The sequence below is a fragment of the Ambystoma mexicanum genome, chromosome 3p (assembly GCF_040938575.1).
Source record: "Ambystoma mexicanum isolate Mex_15411 chromosome 3p, UKY_AmexF1_1, whole genome shotgun sequence".
In the NCBI taxonomy this organism is placed as follows: Eukaryota; Metazoa; Chordata; class Amphibia; order Caudata; family Ambystomatidae; genus Ambystoma; species Ambystoma mexicanum.
The window spans coordinates 277,181,622-277,204,601 of record NC_090925.1 but is presented as its reverse complement, the minus strand read 5'-3'; the positions used below and the strand labels follow the sequence as shown (position 1 = coordinate 277,204,601).

Below are 22,980 nucleotides of genomic sequence, written 5' to 3'. Positions count from 1 at the left end.
ACTTACCGTTTGCATGGTTCTTCTCTGGACCCTCGGGATCAACGCCTTTGTTACCGTCTTCTTCGGTTTTTTGCTCGTTCAGCTGCCCGTAGGAATGGGAAGGGATGCATGGGGAACACAGGTCCCTTCAGGCCCTGACTGCAGTCTCTTTATGCTATCATTGTCTATGGGGCACTTCACGGTCTACTCAGCCGAATGGCAAAGGACTAGTGATATTGCTGAAGACCTAGAGTTACTTTATGTCGACGGTCAATAGGTGTCTTATTCAAATCAATAATCGATAATCGATAACCATCAAATCTCTGCTACCAAGTGTACTCAGGAGACCCTCGGCTGGCCCATATAGCCGAGGTTTGCTCCAAGAGTAGCTTAAGACGAGATAGCTGGACTTTGAGATGGATGGGGGGTGCAGATTTATTACTCCAACACCAATCAATAAGGACAACTCAATGGTTTGGAAAAGGGAGTCTGTTTAATGACAAGTACAATAAACAGGGAGTCATGACAATCAGCAGTGATGCAACAGTCCGTCTCGCTTCAACTCCAATGAACTTAAAAAAAAACACATCATATATACTGAAAATTCATCATAAGTGACTTGTAACACTAAAAGTTAATACGCATTTCTATTGGTTCGGAATAGGTAACTTTAATATAGGTGCTATATCTGTATATGGTAACGGAGTGAGGGGATTCGGTAAATACTGTCAGGTGGGCGTCCCATTGGGTCTACTACTATAGGACCCTAGATTGTGTGGTCCATTGTGATTGGGTTGGCACCAACCCCATGCATAAATTTCCACTTCACTTAGCAGCACACAGAATGGTCAGCCAGGTGCAGGGTGCCCTCCTCAGCTACCCGGCCTTCCTCCAATTAAGGTTACAATCAATCATCACTTCAACAAGAATGTGTCAATTATGTTACTGTGGTTGGCCTCGAAACTGCATCTTCTGTCTGGGAAAGTTCTGATATCTTCTCCTGGGCGGATGCCATGAGTAGGTGTGAACTCGTGCTTCTCCTCTCTCGGATGGTCACATGATGCAGACACCGTGAATTTTCCTAGGTTCTCTCAATTTGTGCATTTAATTCTTATTCAGTTTGCCACCTGTCTACACTTCCTTATCTTAACCTTTCAGAGACAGGATATTCTGTTCTTGGTTTCAATTAGATGTAGCTATTGTTCGTGCCTTCTATTGGTATGACCTTGGCTCTCTTGGCATGAGCTGCATCTGCTGAGTTTCGATTCAGCCGTCTCTTCTCATTTTGCTAGAATATGAGTCTTGTCTTGTTTGGCCTCTAGTAACCTGAGTTGATTCTGCTTTTCGTGTAAAGTGGAATCACACTTATAATAATGTGCTTCATTTTGAGGTAGATTATGTACAATGGTGCTTGCCGCGCTATTTTTCTACTTAGCATAGCAAGCCACACTGTTTTCTTAGCTTCTTGCGGTTTCAGCCATATGTACAGGCGTTAGCTGGTTGAATATCTTCATCCTGCTTACGGCTTACTCTCTTACGCTTTGATACCTTCCTATCACTTTAAGCTCACAATCTCTTTTCGCATGGCATTTCGTCTCCTTGTGTAATTCTTGGTTCGTCATTTGTTCTATCTGTGAGTCCGTCCAGGCTTCCTTGACGTCACCATTCGTCTTCCATTAAGACCTTTTTGGTTTCTTGCGGGATGGTACTTAGGCAATCTTCATTTCATTTCAGCAATGCCAACTAACCAACCAACTAACAATTCCATCCCTCTGCATACACCTCTCAAACTCTTACCAAACACAACCACAAGCCTAAAACGCAGCAATCCGCACAAACTTCACAACAATGCAAAAACAAAATAAACCACACATAGACTTGCACAACAGCACACGACGACTACGGACCGTAAAACACCCCCAAGCCCAGCCAACAGACCCACCGGGCTGAGGCTGCCAACAGCACATCATTGCTCTCTTGCACTTTTCCAGCTTACTCCCACTAACCCACCCTCTCTCCTCCCCTTTTTCAGAGCCGCCAGAGCGCCAGGGGACCACTTCGGTGGTGATAGTGCGCGGTAAAAAATGTCCTTTAACATGAACATTAACATAACATCTCATTTGTTGGTAGGGTTTTCTCAATGGATACCTTACTGTCCATGTTGTCTGGTTATTGGTACTTCAATAGGTGTTGCTCTTCTGATGGGTACTGGGCAGAGCCCTACTGTGGCTCTTTGCTGGTTTATTTGCTCATCATACGTCACATATTTTGGTGTGAATGTTCCTAGTACTTCAAAATGGGTGATGGGAGTGCAGGCTTTATTTGGGACCTCCTCTACACTGTCATTTTACTAACCATTGTATATGGTACCATAGTGCAATTGGCTACATTTATATTCAAGACAACAAACGGTTTTATTTGTGAAATCAAATTGCAGGACTGGGAACCTGATGTCTGTGCAACGGGGAATCATTGGCATTGGCAGAAGAAAGTGAACAGAACTGCCTGCAAAATAAAAATCCAATTTAACACAGCCAAGATGTATATCTTCCTTTTCTGATGCATTCATTTCACTGTTGCGTTGTTAACATGTTAAAAATGTGTGATGTCTTGTAAATGATTTTCTGTGAAAGTTTTCTACATGCTTGTCTTGTGGAACTCAAAACACAATAAAACAAAATGTTTAAACTGCGAACATTTCTGTCAAACCTCTCTACAATTATAACAACCCACATCTAGAGACATTTGGCTTGATGTACACAGGCTTTTTACAATGGGGCAATCTCATTGAAAGACGCTTTGTAAATCAGTCCCATTATGCACATTTTAACCATTTCCAGAGCACGTTTTTAGGACATAAATAACGGAAGCCGGTTGGCAGTATTACAAGGTTGGAGGTAGTCATGGCGCTATTAGCGCCATGACTACCTCCAATACAGGTACCGTGTCCGGTCCCATTCAATGGGGACTTACTGGTCTATTCCGACCTTTGCGGGCCGGTAAGTCCCCATTGAAAAAGCCATTCCCCATTCCCATTTCAGCCCCCATAGGGCTCAATGGGAAGGGGGAAGGTTCTAATAACGGTACTGCAAATTGAGGTACCGTTATTAGCTCTGAAGTCTCTTAACAGGTCCCTTCCATAACGCCTGGTAAAACCAGGCGTAAAGGAAGGGACCCACTAAGGGACCTCGTAGTAGGGCGGTAAGGGATTACCGGCACTGGTGCCCTTAACGGTGCTGTTAATCCCTTACCGCCCACCTTGTCCAGCGGCATTCCTTGAGGACCAAAGTCCCCCCTGAATTTTAGAGCAAGCACTCAAAAATACTACTGGAAACAGTGACTGCAGAGGGGAGCTAATTGGTGGTTCTCCTGAAAACCCGGTGTGACTCCAACCAAGGCGGACCACAGAGTGGTGCTTATGGAAGTAACCGGCAATTGCTTTGAGGAGTGTATTTCTACCGTTAGATAAGTAGTGGGTTAAGATAACGGTGCTATTGCATTTACCAAAATATTGGAGCTGTTTGTACATTGATTGTTAATCAAAGATGGGACGGAAAAATAAGACGTCGGGCCTCATTACGAGTAGGGCGGTAAGGGATGCAGGGCACCGGTAAGGAGACCGGTGCCGGTAATCCCTTACTGCCCTACTACGAGTTCCCTTAGTGGGTCCCTCCTTTAAAGCCTGGTCTGACCAGGCGTTATGGACGGGAACCGTTAAGGGAAATCAGAGCCAATAACGGTACCGCAAATTGCGGTACCGTTGTGAGCTACTTCCCCATTCCCATAGAGCCCTATGGGGGCTCAAATGGGAATGGGGAATGTTTTGTTCAATGGGGACTTACCGGTCCCGCAAAGGTCAGACTACACCGGTAAGTCCCCATTGGACAAGAAGGGTGCCGATACCGTTATTGGAGGCAGTCATGGCGCAAATAGCACCATGACTACCTCCAATCTCGGAATGAGGCCCGCCATCTATAAAACAGTTCTGAGGTGAGAAATGGGGATAGTGAGGGAGTTCCCAAAACGTGAGGGATATCCCAAAACGCATTCTAGTTCAAGATCACACTGCAGAGGGAGGCAGATTAACACATTCTCTTCTTGAGTGGACCTTTTTTTTAACATAATTTTAAAATAATAAAAAGCTGATGCACATTTTGAAAAATCACTTTAGTGAAGAAATTTGCATTTAACACATCCAAATTCAACTGTTCCTTTTATTTTCTGGCCTTCATTTTTTATTTCCATCAACTTTGATGATGACAAATCAGTATGCAGGTATGCAAAACAATTATTTTATTTTTTAATTTCTTTTATAAAGTGGGCTTATCAAGTTCAGAAATTGTTAAGAAAAAACATTGCAGCTTTTAGCGAATACTTACCCATTTATTTTAAACATGTCCAAAGACCAAAAATGCTTTCGCCCCCCCCAACCCTTTGTTAGATTTTGTCTAAGGCTAGAAATTGATCTTATGCACGTTTTGACTCCTGCATTTATATTCCTTACTTTGCAGAAGTTGAATTCGACAAGTCATTTAATGTTCCACAAGGAAAACGTACATCATCCATTGTTGTTTGCCGTTCTTTTCCACTTTGGAAGCACATCAGTCTTGTGGTCAATGCAATGTCCTCCTTGGTAGTAGTACAGAGTTAAGGGTCGGTGAAAAGTATCTGTTTTTTGTTGCAGAAATATTTCAAGGTAGTCAAAACTGGATTTGATATGTGCACCCACTAAAGGATGAAACCTTCAACTTCCATTTTGCAAACTTCATACCAAAACGAAATTGACTTGTTTGCACATGTCATAGCGGTAATGCAATCTCTATCCATCCAATGCGGCTGTCATCAAGTGACAAGGGGCTACTGGAGAATTACGTACATTCACAAGAGGCCATTGCCTCTGAAGGCTATGTGTAATGTCGAGGAACGCATACGTTTAGCTGACTTGATTCTGCCCCAGCCCCACTCGCTGTTCAGCAACTCTGGTCCCTCATCAAACACAACTGATCAGTATTTGCCCGAATACCCAGGCCCACAAACACAAATACATTATACTGTCAGGCACCTGATTTCTCTGAATACGATGCTGTCTTGATTTTCCAGACGTGTAGAATTGAATTCAGCGATGCAAACATCCCCCGGGCACCTTTAGGTGCACGTGCATTGCCTAGAACTTAAAACCACATTTCAGAATCTGCAGCATGGAAGTAAACACAGGTGTGAGGGTTGCCTGCTGAGCGCCATTGAATAATGGCTGACACAGACTTGCAATTGCAACTTGCAATTACACGTTGTAGCAGCTCTCGTGCATAGATAAAGCTGGAGACCTTGAAGGGTCTTTGTGCCACAGGCAGTTAGGGAAGGGCAGACTGAATAGGTTGGTGGTCTTTATGTGCTGCCAGATTATCTGCCTGATTCATGGCATTATTAGCGCCGAAAATGAAGATTTGTGCATCTTTCAGCCCGAAAATCCCTGTTTGAAGTATGGGGATTTTCGGGCAGAAAGGCGCGCAAATCTGCGTTTTCGGCGCTAACAATTCCATGAATCAGGCAGTATATGTTAATATATAATAATCGTTATGGGGTAACCTGTAGATGATTTCCTGAATTGAGCATAACCTCAGGAGCAGGTGGCATATGCATCTGCATGCTGGGCAGGCTGCACCACTCGTGGTGACTTTACAACCTGCTGGCATGTGCGGCCACCACAGCGCGTATGCCACGAAGCTCAGTCCACTCTGGTACGCGTGTGATTGTAGCCCTATGTTTATGCTACAACGGCTCCTTTTTTTGATTGACAATGCATTGTTGCCGCTCCCTCCCACCCCACCCCTGGAACCTGTACAGAGGAAGATAGAGATAGTGCAGGCAATGCAATGTATTCACCAGTAGGATGCCCTGTGTAGCGCTGCCGACTGCGTACAGAGCAGCATGCACAGGACCGTCTACAGCCAGCACCTGTCCTTCTTGATCCTGCGCTACGAAACATCCCCGGGGAAGGGATTAATGAAAAAGGAGAGTTTATTAATTGCAATGTCTGTTTCACGCGTTTCACCATGCACGCCAATTTGCATCAGTACAATGGGCCTCATTGTGAGTGTGTCGGAAAGGCAACGACGGTGCCGGTAGTGCTACCGGTGCCGTTGTTACCTCTCCACCACACTACGAGTTCTGCTCGGTGGTGCTGGACTGCAGCATACCGGCACCCGCGGGCAGAACTCATGATTGCACCGGCACTGTTATAAACGGTACCGGTGCAACCATGCTCCCACTCCCATTCTGCCATATGGGGCAGAATGGGGATCGGGAGGCCGGCCTTAATGGCACCCGCGAATGGGCAATTACCGGGTCCGCCAAACTCGGCATGGGGCCAAACAACTCTGTCGGCAGCTGTGCCCTTAATAAGTGCACGGCTACCGCCAGAGTTATAGTGAGGGCCAATGTGTTTTACAAAGAAGCAAGAAGGGATTTTACAAGAATGCGTGTCCTTTCCCTCCTTCCGCGTTACAGGTTTCCAGGAGTGAACTGCGTGGGTGTTTTTTAATACTCAGGTGTTTAGTTCATCCCGCCCCTTCCACTGGATCGGCTTTTCTTGGCCCCTCTGGCTGTTTGGAATCCCCGTATATTCCAAATAAAATCGCTCACTTTATACCTATGGGACTGTGTTAGTTCCCTTTAGGTGGACCTTTGAAAGCACCCGCAGATTAACCCTTTCACTAGCAGGACTTCAATGATTTCCTATGCTTGTATGTTCTAGTCTCGGGAGGATAGCTCAGGGGCTACGTGCTCACCTTGGAAGCAAGACAACACAGAGCAACACCGGTTCAATCCCCAGGTCCGTGCTTAGAAACCTCTGGGTACTAAGCGCGTTATAAATAACCTATCATATCATTCTGTGGAAAGTGAAATGGTTGCTTAGGCGCCAGCTGTTCTCATGTTGATATTCACACATGCAAACATCTGTCTTAAATCTCAGTTCTACTGCAACCTAATACAATATGTTAGTACAGCTACTTTCTCCCAAGTGCCAATTTTAAACCTGTAGTTAAACAGTTCCCATACGAAACCTGCCTTTGTGCCCCAAGGGGAGACATTTAACTGGAACCCCTCTCTGTACACCATGAAGCCCTTGTCTTCCATGCCAGAGTATTTGTTTTATTTTCTTCATTTTACCTTTTTTTAAAGTGCACAAGTCAGAATCAGTGTTAACATTATCGCTATTGTGATACTTTAGTTTTACAAGATGGCATGTTTGCCCGCAAACATCCCATATTTTGACTCTTTTTCAGATGCCCTAATGTGCGTATCCGAGAGGAATAGAGGAACTTCCAAACTCAATAAACAGAGTTTGAGGGTTGTGACATTTTACTCAAGATACAACTTCTGAAATGAGACTCATGAGGGTTATGACATTTTAACTCAAAATGCAACATCTGAAATTAGAATATTCTACAAAATTGCTGCCTGACATGTAGTAAAATATGTCCTTTAATTGCTTTCGTTTCTAAGGGCCCGAGTCATGGAACATTTACGGTGCAAAGTGACTTAGCACTGCCAACAAACACCCTGATTCACAGAGCGTTGCAAAGTGCACTTTTGCAGTGCAGTCACTTTGCACTGCAAATGTACTGTTTGCATTCTGTGCTTCCGGACCACCGTCATCATAGCAGCGGGCAGATGGACTGGAGCGGCCTAGCCTGTCCCCGCTCTCTGGGCCTTACTTACAAAGCGTTTATCAATGGGATTGCGCCAATTGGGAAACGCTTTTTTAAATCAGGCCATCTGACTCCACAGTCCTCCAGTACAGACTTCACCAAACCACTTAGGTTTTGCTCTTCCTGGTCCACATCCCTGCTGCTCCGAGTTGACCCCCATGCAAATTTCAAAGGTTCTCTTTTTTTGCACCTTTTTCGTTTTGCCGGGTGGACATCTTTGTTCAGAGATTTTGTCCTTTCTGAAAGGATGCTCACCAATACGTGTTTCCATAGATTTAAAAAATTGCCATTAGCTAGCTACTGCTTGTTGGGGTACCAATGGCAATAACACCTTCTTTGGTGGGCTGTGCCCGGAAATGTAGCATCTATTTCCTGCATTCTTCCCCTACTGCATTCCTGCCTTGCAATGTATATAGCACCTACTTCCTGCATACTTCCCTGCTGCATTCCTGCCTTGCAATGTATATAGCACCTACTTCCTGCATACTTCCCTGCTGCATTCCTCCATCCACGTTTTTGTAGCATCTACTTCCTGCATTGTTCCCTGGCTGCATGCCTCCCTCCCTGTGTTTGTAGCACCTACTTCCTGCATTCTTCCCCCACCGCATTCCTCCCTCCCTGTGTTTGGAGCATCTACTTCCTGCATTGTTCCCTGGCTGCATGCCTCCCTCCCTGTGTTTGTAGCACCTACTTCTTTCATTCTTCCCCCACCGCATTCCTCCCTCCCTGTGTTTGGAGCATCTACTTCCTGCATTGTTCCCTGGCTGCATGCCTCCCTCCCTGTGTTTGTAGCACCTACTTCCTGCATTCTTCCCCCACCGCATTCCTCCCTCCCTGTGTTTGTAGCATCTACTTCCAGCATTCTTCCCTGGCTGCATGCCTCCCTCCCTGTGTTTGTAGCACCCACTTCCTGCATTCTTCCCCACCACATTCCTCCCTTCTTGTGTTGGTAATATCTACTTCCTGTATTGTTCCCTGGCTGCATGCCTCCCTCCCTGTGTTTGTAGCACCTACTTCCTGCAATCTTCCCCCACCGCATGCCTCCCTCCTGGTGTTTGTGGCATCTACTTCCTGTATTCTTCCCATGCTGCATCCCTCCCTCCCTGTGTTTGTAGCACCTACTTCCTGCATTCTACCCCCACCGCATTCCTCCCTCCTGGTGTTTGTGGCATCTACTTCCTGTATTCTTCCCATGCTGCATCCCTCCCTCCCTGTGTTTGTAGCACCTACTTCCAGCATTCTTCCCCCACCGCATTCCTCCCTCCCTGTGTTTGGAGCATATACTTCCTGCATTCTTCCCCCACCGCATTCCTTCCTCCCTGTGTTTGGAGCATATACTTCCTGCATTCTTCCCTGGCTGCATGCCGCCCTCCCTGTGTTTGTAGCACCTACTTCCTTCATTCTTCCTGTGCTGCATTCCTCCCTCCCTGTGTTTGTAGCAACCACTTCCTGCATTCTTCCCCACCACATTCCTCCCTCCCTATGTTGGTAATATCTACTTCCTGCATTCTTCCCTGGCTGCATGCCTCCCTTCCTGTGTTTGTAGCACCTACTTCTTCATTCTTTCTGTGCTGCATTCCTCCCCCCCCCCGTGTTTGTAGCACCTACTTCCTGCATTCTTTCCCCACCGCATTCCTCCCTCCCTTTGTTGGTAACATCTACTTCCTGTATTCTTCCCGTGCTGCATACCTCCGTCCCTGTGTTTGGAGCCTCTACTTCCTGCATTCTTCCCTGGCTGCATGCCTCCCTTCCTGTGTTTGTAGCACCTACTTCCTTCATTCTTCCTGTGCTGCATTCCTCCCTTCCTGGGTTTGTAGAACATTCTTCCTGCATTCTTCCCCACCACATTCCTCCCTCCTGATGTTTGTAGCATCTCCTTCCTGTATTGTTCCCCTGCAGCATCCCTCCATCTCTGTGTTTGTAGCACCTACTTTCTGCATACTTCCCTCACCGCATTCCCCCCCCCTGTGTTTGTAGCACCTACTTCCTGCATTCTTTCCCCACCGCATTCCTCCCTCCCTGTGTTTGTAGCACCTACTTCCTGCATTCTTTCCCCACCGCATACCTCCGTCCCTGTGTTTGGAGCCTCTACTTCCTGCATTCTTCCCTGGCTGCATGCCTCCCTTCCTGTGTTTGTAGCACCTACTTCCTTCATTCTTCCTGTGCTGCATTCCTCCCTCCCTGGGTTTGTAGAACATTCTTCCTGCATTCTTCCCCACCACATTCCTCCCTCCTGATGTTTGTAGCATCTCCTTCCTGTATTGTTCCCCTGCGGCATCCCTCCATCCCTGTGTTTGTAGCACCTACTTTCTGCATACTTCCCTCACCGCATTCCCCCCCCCCCCTGTGTTTGTAGCACCTACTTCCTGCATTCTTCCCCGCTTCATTCCTCCATCCTGCTGTTTGTAGCACCTACTTTCTGCATTCTTCCCCGCTTCATTCCTCCATCTTGCTGTTTGTAGCATCTACTTCATGCATTCTTCCCATGCCGAATTCTTCCCACCACGTGTTTGTAGCATCTACTTCTTGAATTCTTCCTGTGCTGCACCACTCCCTCACTTTGTTTGTAGCATCTACTTCCTGCATTCTTGCCGTGCTGCCTCCCTCCCTCCATGTGTTTGTAGTATCTACTTCCTGCATTCTTCCCCCACTGAATTCTTCCCTCCATGTTTTTGTAGCACCTACTTCCTGTATTCTTGCCCCACTGCATTCCTCCCTCCCTGTGTTTGTAGCATCTACTTCCTGCTTCCCCATCCTCTTGTCTTCCACTTGATCATTTTTCTAAGGTCTGGATACCCATGTTGGGGGCATAGTATGCCCGTCCATAAGACAACCCTACGCGCTCTAAACTACTATGGTGATGAAGTGGCGCAGTATAAAAGACTACTAACATAAGCCATTACTGTGGTGGTTTAGAAAACCCGGCCGTGACTTTATTGTTCAGAGGATTGACAGGCCAAGCCTGCAGTAGGGACACCAGACCTGTTTGTGGAAGGCTTGAAGACGGCGCAGCACCACCCGTTTTACACTGCTGGGTAAGGGCATAGCCAGGGGGCATGAGTACCACAGTGTCTGAGGGGTTCTTGTGAGCCCTCACATTGCACTGCAGACAATCGCATATTCCACGGTGTACAATTGAAGATATTGATAATGCTGAATCGTTATACGTGGTAAATAAAGTGGTGGCCGAATACATGTTGACTGCTGTGTTGCAATGCTCTGCTTGGTTTATAGTCATAGCAGCGAATGGCTTACCATCTACAAAAAGCATTGAATGCAATTTTTTTTTAAAACTTTTAATGGGGGGGGGGGTCCCTCCAACCCCCTTCTTTAACCTTTAAAAACCCAATACAATTAAAAGAAACCCTTTACCTTAAAAAAAAGCATTAGATGTTTTTTTTCAACGCTTTTTTTTAGATGGTAAGGCATTCGATGCTTTGGCATTCGATGCTATGACTAGATACCCTCTGCTTTAATGGGCAGCATTTAATTCCAGCATCATGGCTTACAACATGGGGGTCAAGCTGGAGACTAGATTGAAGTAGCGGGAAATGCTTCAGCCAGGTTCTTGCAGCTGAGAGCGCAAGGCTCACACAAGCAAGAGCTTTGTGCGTCTGAAGAAACAGTGTGCGAAACATGGAGGGAGTCCTGGAGGCCCAGGCGTTGAATGCTGGTAAGAACTTTGATAGATTGGTCCAGTGATCAATTAACAGGTTTCAGTGGCATGCTATGCTTTGTAAATGCCAACATAACCCCTCCATGGCATTTTAGGTGCACATTTCACATATTGTCCATTTATATTTTGTATTTCTGATCATATCTAAGTTGGGGAGCACCCATATTTAGTGTCAATTCCATCCTATCAATGACTTCTGGACCATTGTCCAAGGGTGCAACATCATACCAATGACTTCAAGGTTTTTTTTCCAGGACATAAGTAAGTGTGAAGATAAACACCATTCACATTTAAAGTTTGCATACATGTAGCCAGACTGCCCTATATACTTTTTGATGTATGTGAATATACTCTCCAGTGCCCCCGGGTGATTATTGACCTATAGGATATCTCTGATTTCCCAATGCTCTCATCGGATTGGGATATCAGGACAAATGCTTGCTTTGGCACGCATGTAAACAGTGTGCCTGATTGTATGTATTATTGATTAGTCATGTCTGGGGTCACTGTGCAAAGATATGTTCTGGCATTTCTTGATTTGTGTGCCTTGGAATGTGACATGGGGTCAAGTTCTAAAAAAAAGTGGAGGGACTCATTAACATACCAATTGAACATGGCATCACCAGAAATGAGCCCTATCAAGGTGCCCTCTGAAAAAAGTGGGGGGACTCCGTCCATCCCGCCTGTACCCTCGTATTGAGTCCTGAATGTGAGGATGACTGGAGAGCACAGAGCTGCCATTCAATCAACCTGTTTACAGTGAAATAGACAAAGGACAGGTGGCCAGATTGTGTGTTACAGATCACACGGACATGCCAAGGTACTCTAGCTCAGATGTGCACCGGATACTCCATGTCAGAGTCACACAGCCTAAACATGGAGTGCGCCTGCAGCATCTCTGCGGGGTCCAGGAGCAGTTCATGTGAACGGCGTTTGCATGCTAGCATCTGAAAAAGGCTCCAGGAAACTCCATGTTTGCTCCATTTTCAGGCCATGCTGGAACATGCATGTGGCAGCAGCTGCAAACCAGAGAGGCTCACGACCCTCGCGTGATTTGCTCCAGCATACATCTGTGTGAGTCAGGTCCAGGTAGAGTGCAGCGCTCGGGGAGTCTTTAAAACCCAAAAGTGAAGCCCACACTGGTTTTCTCAATGCATAGAAATGTATGTCCACTACTCGGAAAGAAGGCAACGTTCCCACTTCCAGCCAGAGGCTGAATGCTGGATTGATAAAAATAGCTTTCAGCTAAGGTGACTGATTAAATAGTACCCGTGTCCTTTCCTCCATAGTGATGCAACTGTCCCACCCCTCCTTCCTTTCCAAACACCTTGAGTTGAGTGGTCTGCCTAGGGCAGTGGTATTGAAATCTTGTTATGCTGAGCCACCCCTTCAATAAAAATATAGTTGCTGAAGCCCCCCCCCCATGCCATGTCTGCTTATATTTTCCTTTAAAAGCAGTCACCGTACGGACTTTTTTACGGCACTCGTGCCTCTCCTGGACCTCCTTCAGGCCCCCCACCCCTAAAAGGGGGTGGGTGTAGCCCCACAGTTTGAAGACCACTGGCCTAGGGTGTCTTTCAAATCACCAACTACAAAAAAACATGTCTCTGTACAGTGTGTGTGTGTATGCTTGCAAGCAGGCACCTGTATGTATAGTTGTGCGTCTGGAAATGTATGCATTTGTGCCTATGTATATATATGTGTGTGTGTGTGTGTGCAAATGTTTGGATAGTTATGCGTGCGTTTTGGGTATGTGTGCTTTCACTTTTGTGGAGGTGTACACATGAGTGTACATGTGCGTACGTATGTGTGTGCATCTATGGATGTGTGAGTGAGGGAACGTGTATGTGAGTGCATGTGTCTGCACATGTGTGCATGAAGGCTGGTGCACTTTTATAGGTGCATTTGCATGTCTGTCGTTTTCTATCTACCTTTGTCTCCCCTTGTATCTACCCATCACTCTCCCCATCACACCCACTCCTGCTCTCCCATAGGCCCACTATAGGAGTGGCTTCATATCCGTGAATTATGGAAACAATGGGCCTCATTACGAGTCAGGCGTTAAGCGGTTAACGGCGCCGTAAACGGCGCCCGACCCTTAACGCCTGATTCCGAGGTCCCTTTGCGTCATGGTGAGTTTAACGCCTGCTTTTTGCAGGCGTTAAATTCCATGGCGCTAAGGGACCACAGTGCTAATTACGCCACCGTAATTTACGGTGGCGTAATTAGCGCCTTCCCCACTCCCATTATGCCCTATGGGGCAAAAATGGGAATGGGGAAGGGTAAATGGGAAATGGGGATTTACCGCCCCACTCACCTTGGAATGGGGCGGTAAATCCGCCATCCACCATGGTGTCAACATAGTTTACACCATGGTGGTAAGGGTACGACCCAGGCGGTAACTTACCGCCTGGGTCGTAATGAGGCCCAATGTACAGTTATTAAGTAATTCCTTGCCATTACAGATTTTAAATCAATGTGAACCCTACACATATATGGTAGTTGCACATAATATAAACAACACAGAATTTGCAAAATGTGCACAACCCCACAGTGCACAGGACAGGGGTCTGCAACTGGAGACTCTCCAGAATTATTGGATTACGTCTCCCATGAATGCTCTTCTTTGACTGTGCTGGATAAGGCTTGTGGGAGTTGTGGTTGAAAACATCTGCAGAGCCGAAGATTGCGGACGCCAATAGGAAATGGCAACTTCCATGCAAACACCTGCAGTTTATTTTCTCATTATTATTATTGTTTTTAATGTATTTATTTATATAGCACCGGGAACCCTCGGGCATCAGGGCACACATAGACACGAAGGACATTTATTAGACAAGACTGAACGTTTATGTGGTGGTCTCAGGAGAATGGTAGGTGGTGCTAGTTAACCCCGGTAAACAAGATGTTGATTCATAGCTCGCTTGTAATAAACTTGCTTAAGTAACCAGGTGCAATACATGATCGCAGCTGGGCAGTGATGTCACAATGCTGCCTATGCCTTCCAGCAGCCATCACCGCTCTTTTTTATTATGTGTTGCAAGCGTGCACGCTGAACCTGCCGAAGCGCTATGAGGCCATGCCGGTGGCAGAGGGGCCTTCAACTAGTGACATGCACAATAATAACACAACGGGGCGATTGTGAGGCCCGATGCTAAGGGCCTCATTACACGGTAGGCGGTAAGTGTTTACCGGTACCGCTAAGGGCACCGGTAAACCCTTACCGCCTTACTACGAGGTCCCTTTGCGGGACCCGACCTTAACGGCTGGTGTAGACCAGCCATTAAAGTTGGGACCCGCAAAGGGAAGTTGGTGCTAATTACTGTACCGCAATTTGCAGTACCGTAATTAGCCCCTTCCCCATTCCCATTGAGCCCTATGGGGCAAAAATGGGAATGGGGAAAAGCCATGGAGAAAGGGGGAATTACCGCCCTGCCAACCTTGGAATGGGGTGGTAATTCCCCATTTCTCCATGGTGGTACCGGTATGGTCATCAAGTTGGTTCTTTAAGGCCAGCATGGTGGATTCGGTTCCGTATCCCGGGCAAAGGCCGGACTGGCGTGGGCTCAGGATGTTGTGTCGCTCAAGATAGACTTGGATCTGAGGATGGGCTGTATGATCCAAGATTTTTAGGAGGAAAGGGACAGTGGTGATATGCCGGTAGTTAGAGAGTATGGAAGGGTCAAACATGGACTTTTTGAAAGGGGGTGAGATCCAGGCTTCCTTGAGATTGGTTGGGACAACACAGGACTCAAAGAAGGCATTAATGATGGCAGTGAAGATGGGAGTCAGAGCTTCAGCGCAGTCTTTGATGAGTGCACCTGGGCAAAGGTCACCTTTGGAGCGGGATGGTTTGAGGCCTTTCCTAAGCCGGGCTACTTCAGATTCGGTGACTGGCCGAAAGTTGAAAGGCTGGAGGGAAAGGGAGGGTAGGGGCGTGGGGGGGGTTGTGAGGGAGCAATTAGCTGGGGGGTTTTGTGGATAGAAGCTTGATTTTTGAAGATTTTGTCATGTAGTGTGGTTATTTTGCCCATAAGGGTGTCTTGCAAATTGCCACACCAGGAATTATTTTTGGTGGAGTTGGGCGGTGGTGCAGTTGGGGTTTCAAGCTCTCAACGGATGGCAAAGAGCTCAAGTGAATCTGATTGGGCATTGGCGATTCTATCATTCGTTATAGATGAAGTCTTTAGTGTCATGTATGGCCTGATTGTATTATTTAGCAATGGCGATGAAGTGTGATTTATCAGATTCAGAAGGGGTTTTCTGCCATTCCTCTTCCATCACTCGTTTTAAGGACTGAATAGTCTGGATGTGTGGCATGAACCATGAATGTTTGTGGGGTGCAAGTTTAGCCATGTGCTGCTTTAAGGGGGCAAGAGTGTTTAAGGCTTGGGAGACCATGTTGTAGTGGTCGACAAGCAAGCTGGGTTTGGTGGTTATGGGGCAGAGGTTGGAGGCCAGCAGTGGAAGATTGCGGCCTTTGTTGAGGTTGCGGCTGCAACATGATAATGTCAGAGGCAAGGCATCAGGAGCATAGGCGATTTGTTTAGCAGTGGGGATGGTGAATGAGATGATGTGGTGGTCTGACAGTGGGTAAGGCAGGTTAGAGCTAATCGTGGTGCTGTAGTTGAGGTCTGTGAGCCAGTCGAGTATGCGTCCCAGAATGTGGAATTGAGCTAGTATGCAATGAGAGCTGCCCAGGGCGTTGAGGCCATTGGCTAATGAGATGGCGTCTTTATCAGTGATATTGTTGAAACCTAACTTAAGATCACCTAGGAGTAGTTGTTTGGATCTTGGTTTGAGACCACTAGTAAGGAGCCACAGGAGATCCTCCTCGAAAGAATACATAGTACCTGAGGTGCAGTAGACAATATGAAGAGAGATGGTGGTTGTGGGGGATAGTGAGAGTTCCATGGACCGGAGGTCAAAATTTGTGGCGGGCTCGTAGTGATGGCTGTGATGGGATAGACTCTCTGTGGATGAGTGCTGCACCGCCACCTCTGCTGGTTAGTCGGTCGCGACCCAGGATAGAGTAGCCTGCGGGGGTAACGATCAGGAGGGCATGGCCAGCGGCCGCGTGAGGCTTCTCCTCACTCTTCCCCACTGATGTCAGGAGTTTGAGCTGCAAGGAAGAACCTCACAGGCACTGGCAATGCAATAATACTCCCTTGTCATCTCCATGCATTTGCTGGGTGCCGAGGACAGTGTGTGCCACAGCAGACAGCGAAGCATCATAGTTCACCATTACAGAGAGCCTCTTGCTTCTGGGTGGTGTTGCCACAAGCGATCCTGCAACACCCACGCCACCAGTTAATGGAATTAATGTGATACCACAATTTGCAGGTGCATAGATTATGCAACACTGATCCACCCAATATCAAAGGGTAGTTAGGTTGCTTGAAGATCTCTTGCTGCTAAAATACTCACCCACCCTTCCACCCCCTCTGTTATTATCTCCCGCTTCATTGTATCTATACTTCCCCGACTGGGTACTTCTCCTTATGACTTGTATAGCATTCTGTTGCTCCCCCAAGCTAGGTCTGTGCTCAATACATACTGTAATAAGAATGATAATAATTATAATTATAACTGAAACAATTTAAAGCAACATGATCATCTCTTTCTCTTTGAAGGTGTGTGTGTGTAATTGATTATTGACTTTTCATTCACAATTGTTATGCACAAGATCATGGCATAACCTTTCCACTGTACACAGTCTAATTTGCTTTAGTATGTCGTCAATTTCTTTTTAACAGACAAATAATTATTTAATGTGGGAAATTGAAAAGTGGTGTGTCCTGTTTGGTAGACTATACAATAGAAAATATACTATGCTATGCTTCATATAGATTATTCAGTAGGTAGGGATTTTTTTTTTAGCACAGCAGATTTCAAGGTCATTCTGTTCTTCAGACATGGACTGCTCCTTTCTTGAGTCCGCGCAGCAAAAAAAAAAAAAATAATAACGCAAAGCCCCAAATGTCTACAATGACTGGTGGTTTGATTGCATTCCTGTAAAGGTAAGCTGCTGAAACAAGGGGTTCACAGCTGAAGCCTGCAAGGACTGGTTCCCGGGATGTGGGGTTGGCCAGCTATGTGTATGGAGAGCTAATCACATGCTGTGTTATGATTTTTTAAAGCAGTTGTAAGGATTAGAGAGCACGTTTTAATACCGATGTCCATATTCTGGGCTTCATATTGCGTGAAATCCATAGTTCTGAGGATTTATGTTATTTAGCACCTGTGGGAGAGGCACTTTCAAATTAGAGGGCAGGGATCGCAAGCTGTGGTAAAGCCTCCATTCCGTGCAGGTGGGTGGCACCATTTTTCTTTGCCTACATTGTCCCCCGCACTGGCCCTCATCTGCCCCAGCTCACACCCGCCTTACTCTTGGCCCAGGGTGCCCATCTACTGGGCTAGGTTCTCTGCTTCAACAAAGACATAGAAAAGGGACTCCAGGGTGGCCATCCTTCTTTGTTTTAAGAGAATTTGTCAGGTGCGATCTGAGCAAAGCCAACATTCTGTTGAACAAGAAACCATTAGCGGCCCGGCTTGCATGCCTGGGTGCTAATAGCAACACACACCTGGTGGAGGGGGAGGCTTTTCTGGCCAGAAATGTCCCACAGCCTACATTAAGTGTATTCACTCAGGCCTCTCAATTGGGCCAAATAGCATTACCGGCAGTAAAGCAACTCCCCTCTGTTTATATTGCTTTAATAATTCACAGAAATGACATCATCTTTCTACATTTTGGCTCTTTGCTGTTTTGCAATTATCACACCAAAAAATTGTTATCGTTCTAATATCAGTGCTTCCAAGACTGGAATGGGTGGGAATGTCACCATACCCATGAATTGCACAATGTATACCTGCGAATTGGGGATTTCTCAACCAATGGCAAGGCTTTATTATTGCATGTGTAACCTGTATTTTATTAATATTTTGCTGAAGTTACCCAGATCTTCTCCTTCCACTCCTTTACCCCGAACCTTTACTCTCCAGGCTCTCGCACGGTTATAGCTATTGGTCATTGATTGGTTCTGAGGTCATCTACACCCTGGTATATTACCTCTCCTGTCATCCACTCTCTACTTTCCCACTGACCTTCTTTCCTCATCCCCTCAGACCCATAGACATGGGGTTCTGTTTGACTTTGACCTGAAGCCCCAGCAATTCATAACATCTCCTGAGACGAGGACAGTTCGAACCTATCTGCTATCCACAAAATCTGCCCCCTTCTCATCCACTGCTCCACTTAAGCTCTGACCTCTACCCTTTCACTCAGCCAACTTTACCACTGTGGCCGTCTTCTCGCGTGCCAGCCTCTCTACTCCTTAAATTATTCTCCTCTTTTTTAACCTGCGTGCTGTACATCCTCCACACCCCTCTACCACGTTGGTCAACCAACTCCATAACTGCTGTCTTTCCATGTGGCCACTATTTAAATTCCTCCTAATAGTCTTTATATCTATGCATGGCTTTGCTCCCCAGTATCTATCTGTTCAGCTTTATCTCCTGTTCCTCGCCACCTTGCAGCCTAGACACTCCAGGGATCCACTCTACCCCACAGTCATCTGATTTCTTACTGTGGCATGACATGTTTTACGGCCATTAGGGAGAACATACATGATGAGAGTTCTTATATGGGGAGTGGGGGATTTGTGTAGCCAGCCACTATATGTTGCTTACTGTGACATGGCTTTTTCTCACTGGCATTAAGGCAAGCCTAACATGGGGACAATGGCATGTATTGGCAGAGCTAGCATAAACATGCTTTGTTATAGTATCCTTACTGGCATTATGGACAAAGTAAACATGAGTATTTTCTATGTGGGAATAGTGGCATATATAGGTGCACCGGAATGGACATGTGTGGGCACAATCGATATGAAAATGCTTTTTACATTTGCAGGGTACTGGCATATGTTGGGCAAAGGAATTATGAAAATGTGTTTGAAAATGCTCCTGTGCAATGTTGGTGACCTGGCATCTAATGTACTTTTCATGTCTTACCCGACAAAACCGATTATAAACTCTGTGGCTTTTTACCTAATTTATCACATAAAGTGTACTGAAAAATGCACTATTTTAACCTATTATTTAAAAACTTTTCTCAAGCGGACAACCCCCCTTGATTGGTTCGCCCCCCTCCCTACTCTCTGTCACTCCTGTGCATTTGGCTGGGGGCAGAACAATTGCCCTTCCTTCTGTGGGCTCTTCTTAGTGTGGACCCCCGACATTAGCTCCAGGCCCCCCCTTGTTACACAATCGTGGCTACGCCTATGGTGAGTTGGTGTGAAAGAGTGATCTAATGGGCCAAAGGAAAGCGTAATACCTACTCAGCCTCTTGGACTTGGGGAGGGGGCGGTAGGACGGATGTTGGGGCAGTGATCAGTAGCGTAATAGGTTTAATGTCCTGTCTCACTAACACTTTTCAAAACTGCCATCCAGCCCCCCCAAAATGTTGGGGCTGGCTCTGCCCCTATATGTAAACCCTTGAACATGACTGGGGCCCTGCTGGTTGCTCCCCTTCATGAAAACTGATGATCAGCCGAATGAGGGCGCTCATCAGGGGTCCCCCTGCACCTAGGAGATGTCTATTAATCACAGGATAGAGTCTGGGAAAACCTTCCAGAACTAAGGGACAAATCCACGCTATTAAATGTTACTGTGCGTTTTAATTTAAACGACAAACAATATTTAGTCCAGTGTTCAAATGTTTTAAATGTAGTCCGCATAATGGAAATCAATCGTGGGGTGATCCAATGCCAGTTCCTTCCTAAGGCGGCAATTGCATAAAAGAAAGGCAAAATAAAATCATGTGTATCTTACATAAAAAGGAATATTTTAATTTAAAAATACATGCACAATTTCAAAATTCACACTTGCACGCTACTTAGTACGTGGTTTTGTTTTAACCATGTTCGGCGAAAATGCATTTATCGAATCCACCTTCGCCACACGAAGGTCACAGAAGCCACGCGCGACTAACTGGCCTGCGCAGCGAACACAAGGCTGGCAAAAACATTGTCCGCTTTCTATGTTCAGTGTTTGCTGCAGAGCCAGGAAATGGAGTGCAGTGCGGCAAAGCTGAACAGAGAAGGATTGTGGCCGTCGGGTGATATTTGATAGGTTATTTATAACGTGCTTAATACCCAGAGGTTTCTAAGAGCGGACCAGGGGATCAAACCTGGTTTGCTCCGTGTTGTCTTGCTTCCAAGGTGAGCACGTTGCCTCTGAGCTATCCTCCCGAGTGGGATAGTGGCGTTGGCACTTGGGGTGCGGGAATAGCGCGGGGAGCCCGCCATTGAGTGCACAGGTTAGAGTAAGTGGGAGGCATTGGTGGATGTGTGTGGGGGGGGGTGTGACAGTGAGCAGGGGCCGTGAAGGGCGTGGGGTCAACGAAAATGGATATGGTGGGTGGAATTTAGGGAGAGGGTTTGGGTGGGAGTGATATTCTGGGAGGCGTGCCTCGGTGGAGGCACATAGATTGCTTGGTATCTTCCCTATCGAGAGCAACTGTGATCTGAGGCTGTGGAGAACACACGGGGAAAGTGATCATTGGGAGCATATGTTTGCTGTATTCTAGATTTGCTCGGTCTGAGGTAGTTTCACCTACACAATGTGTATAGAGGACATGTTGATCGTTGTGACATGGTATGCGTTTCATGTGTTTCCAGGCGTATTGTTAGGAGGTTTCGATGCCAACCGGTGCTGTAATGGCGTCACTGCTTCCCTCGTCACGCCATAGGTCTGAACACTAATTATATTGCCCAGCCGTGCGGGTGCCAGTCTATGTCCGCACAGGTATGTTCCCCCTACACTACCTGGATCCCCTCATGTCTGCCTCACACTAATCTCCCTCCCGGCGGCTCCATCCAGGGCACTGCTCTGCTTTCTCTTTTTACAACCCTGCAGAGTGTTTTTGATCAAAGCGCTCAACCCCCTATTGAATAAATAAAAATACCAACGGCAGATGCATGCAGCATAAACAATATATAAGAGATACCATGTGCATTAGAGTGCAAAACAGCCGTCTCAGAAGAACCAGTGACATTCACACAGAGCTTGGCATTCCTTCCCGCGGTTTATCTTGAGGACGCGCGATGGCAGTGGATGCGGTTGTGGCCTCATGATGCAATGGGACCCGTTCTGACTATGTGATTGGTTGCTTTGTGTTCCTTTGTCTAGAGAGATGTTACTGCTGACTCACTCGTTTATGGTCCAGGTCAGTTGCGGTCCATTATAGATGACGTATTTGTATTTATTAGATTTATATAGCGCTTGACGTCAAGCCTGTGACATTTTCTGAACACTTTTACTCCATTCCTGACTATGAGTATCATTTTTATGAACACTTTTGCTACATTCCCGACTATGAGTATCAGTTTTACTCCACTTTTACTCCATTCCTGACTATGAGTATCATTTTTACTCCACTTTTACTCCATTTCTGACGATGAGTATCATTTTTTTTAACACTTTTACTCAATTTCTAAGAGGATATTGTATCCATTAATTGTTTCGCTTGGTATTTCTTGAGAGGTTTCGGAGCAATACGAACCTCAGTTATGTCCTGGGCTCTTTTATAGATGGGCAATACGAACCTCAGTTATGTCCTGGGTGTTTTATAGATGGGCAATACAAGGACACACTAGCGATCATGCAAAACACAACATACGACAGGGCAGGGACATTTGCAGTTGAATAGACTTTTCGAGATGAAGACACATTGGTTCTGATTCACAACGCGTTTTTTAAAAGGGATGCGCCCTTTGGAAAACGCTTTGTGAATCCAGCCCATCATGTGTACACGTGGAACTGTTGCCCTCCTGGGCTCACGCGTTTTAAAGCCAGCAAATACTATTCCCACATGACACTGGAAGGCAGAGGGGGTACAAGATGCTATCTGCAGTCCCTGTTCAAACTCCATGGGAAATGTCAAACACCTGCTCTGCGCATGCCCAGCTCTGACCTGTCTTGCAAATGTCATCTTTGCTTAATGTATCTTCCCGCCCTGGGAATCTTTATGGGAGCGTTTACATTCGGAAAACGGCCCAAAATCAGACCTTGGATTCTTTTATTCGAAAATTGGATTCGTAAATAGATGTTATATGTTGTTTTATTTTAATTTCTATTATAATGTGTTGTTTTATGTACTGCATTGGATTAAGGCCTATTCATTTTGGCTACTAGACACTGTGGGCCCGATTCATGAAATTTCTTGCTCGATTCAAAGTGAATTTGCACTGCTGAAAAGTGACTTTGCACTGCTGGAATACACCCTGACTCATGGAATCGTACAAAGTGTAAATTTTGCTGTGCAAAGTCCGGGCAAAGTCATTTTGTACTTCAAAAATGACTATGTGGTGACTTTGCCCGGACTTTGCACAGCACAAATACACTTTGCACGGTTCCATGAATCAGGGTTTGTGTCAGCAGGGCAAAGTCACTTTTCAGCAGTGCAAAGTCACTTTTCAGCACGGAAAAGTCACTTTTCAGCAGTGCAAATTCACTTTGAACTAGGCAAATATTCTATGAATTGGGCCCTAAATAAATAATTATTAAAAAAGATACACTGTTCAAAAATTTGAATGAAAAATCCCGAAAATT

At 46.1% G+C, this 22,980-nt stretch overlaps 1 long non-coding RNA gene across 1 annotated transcript; it reads right to left on the bottom strand.

The window, feature by feature from the left end:
* Positions 1–4,175: 4,175 nt before the first annotated feature.
* On the bottom strand, positions 4,176–22,651 carry LOC138580333 (uncharacterized). The gene is made up of 2 exons (XR_011304234.1): positions 8,164–22,651; positions 4,176–8,110 (listed from the first exon to the last, which is right to left on the bottom strand). It is a non-coding gene; the product is annotated as an uncharacterized lncRNA (long non-coding RNA).
* Positions 22,652–22,980: the final 329 nt, after the last annotated feature.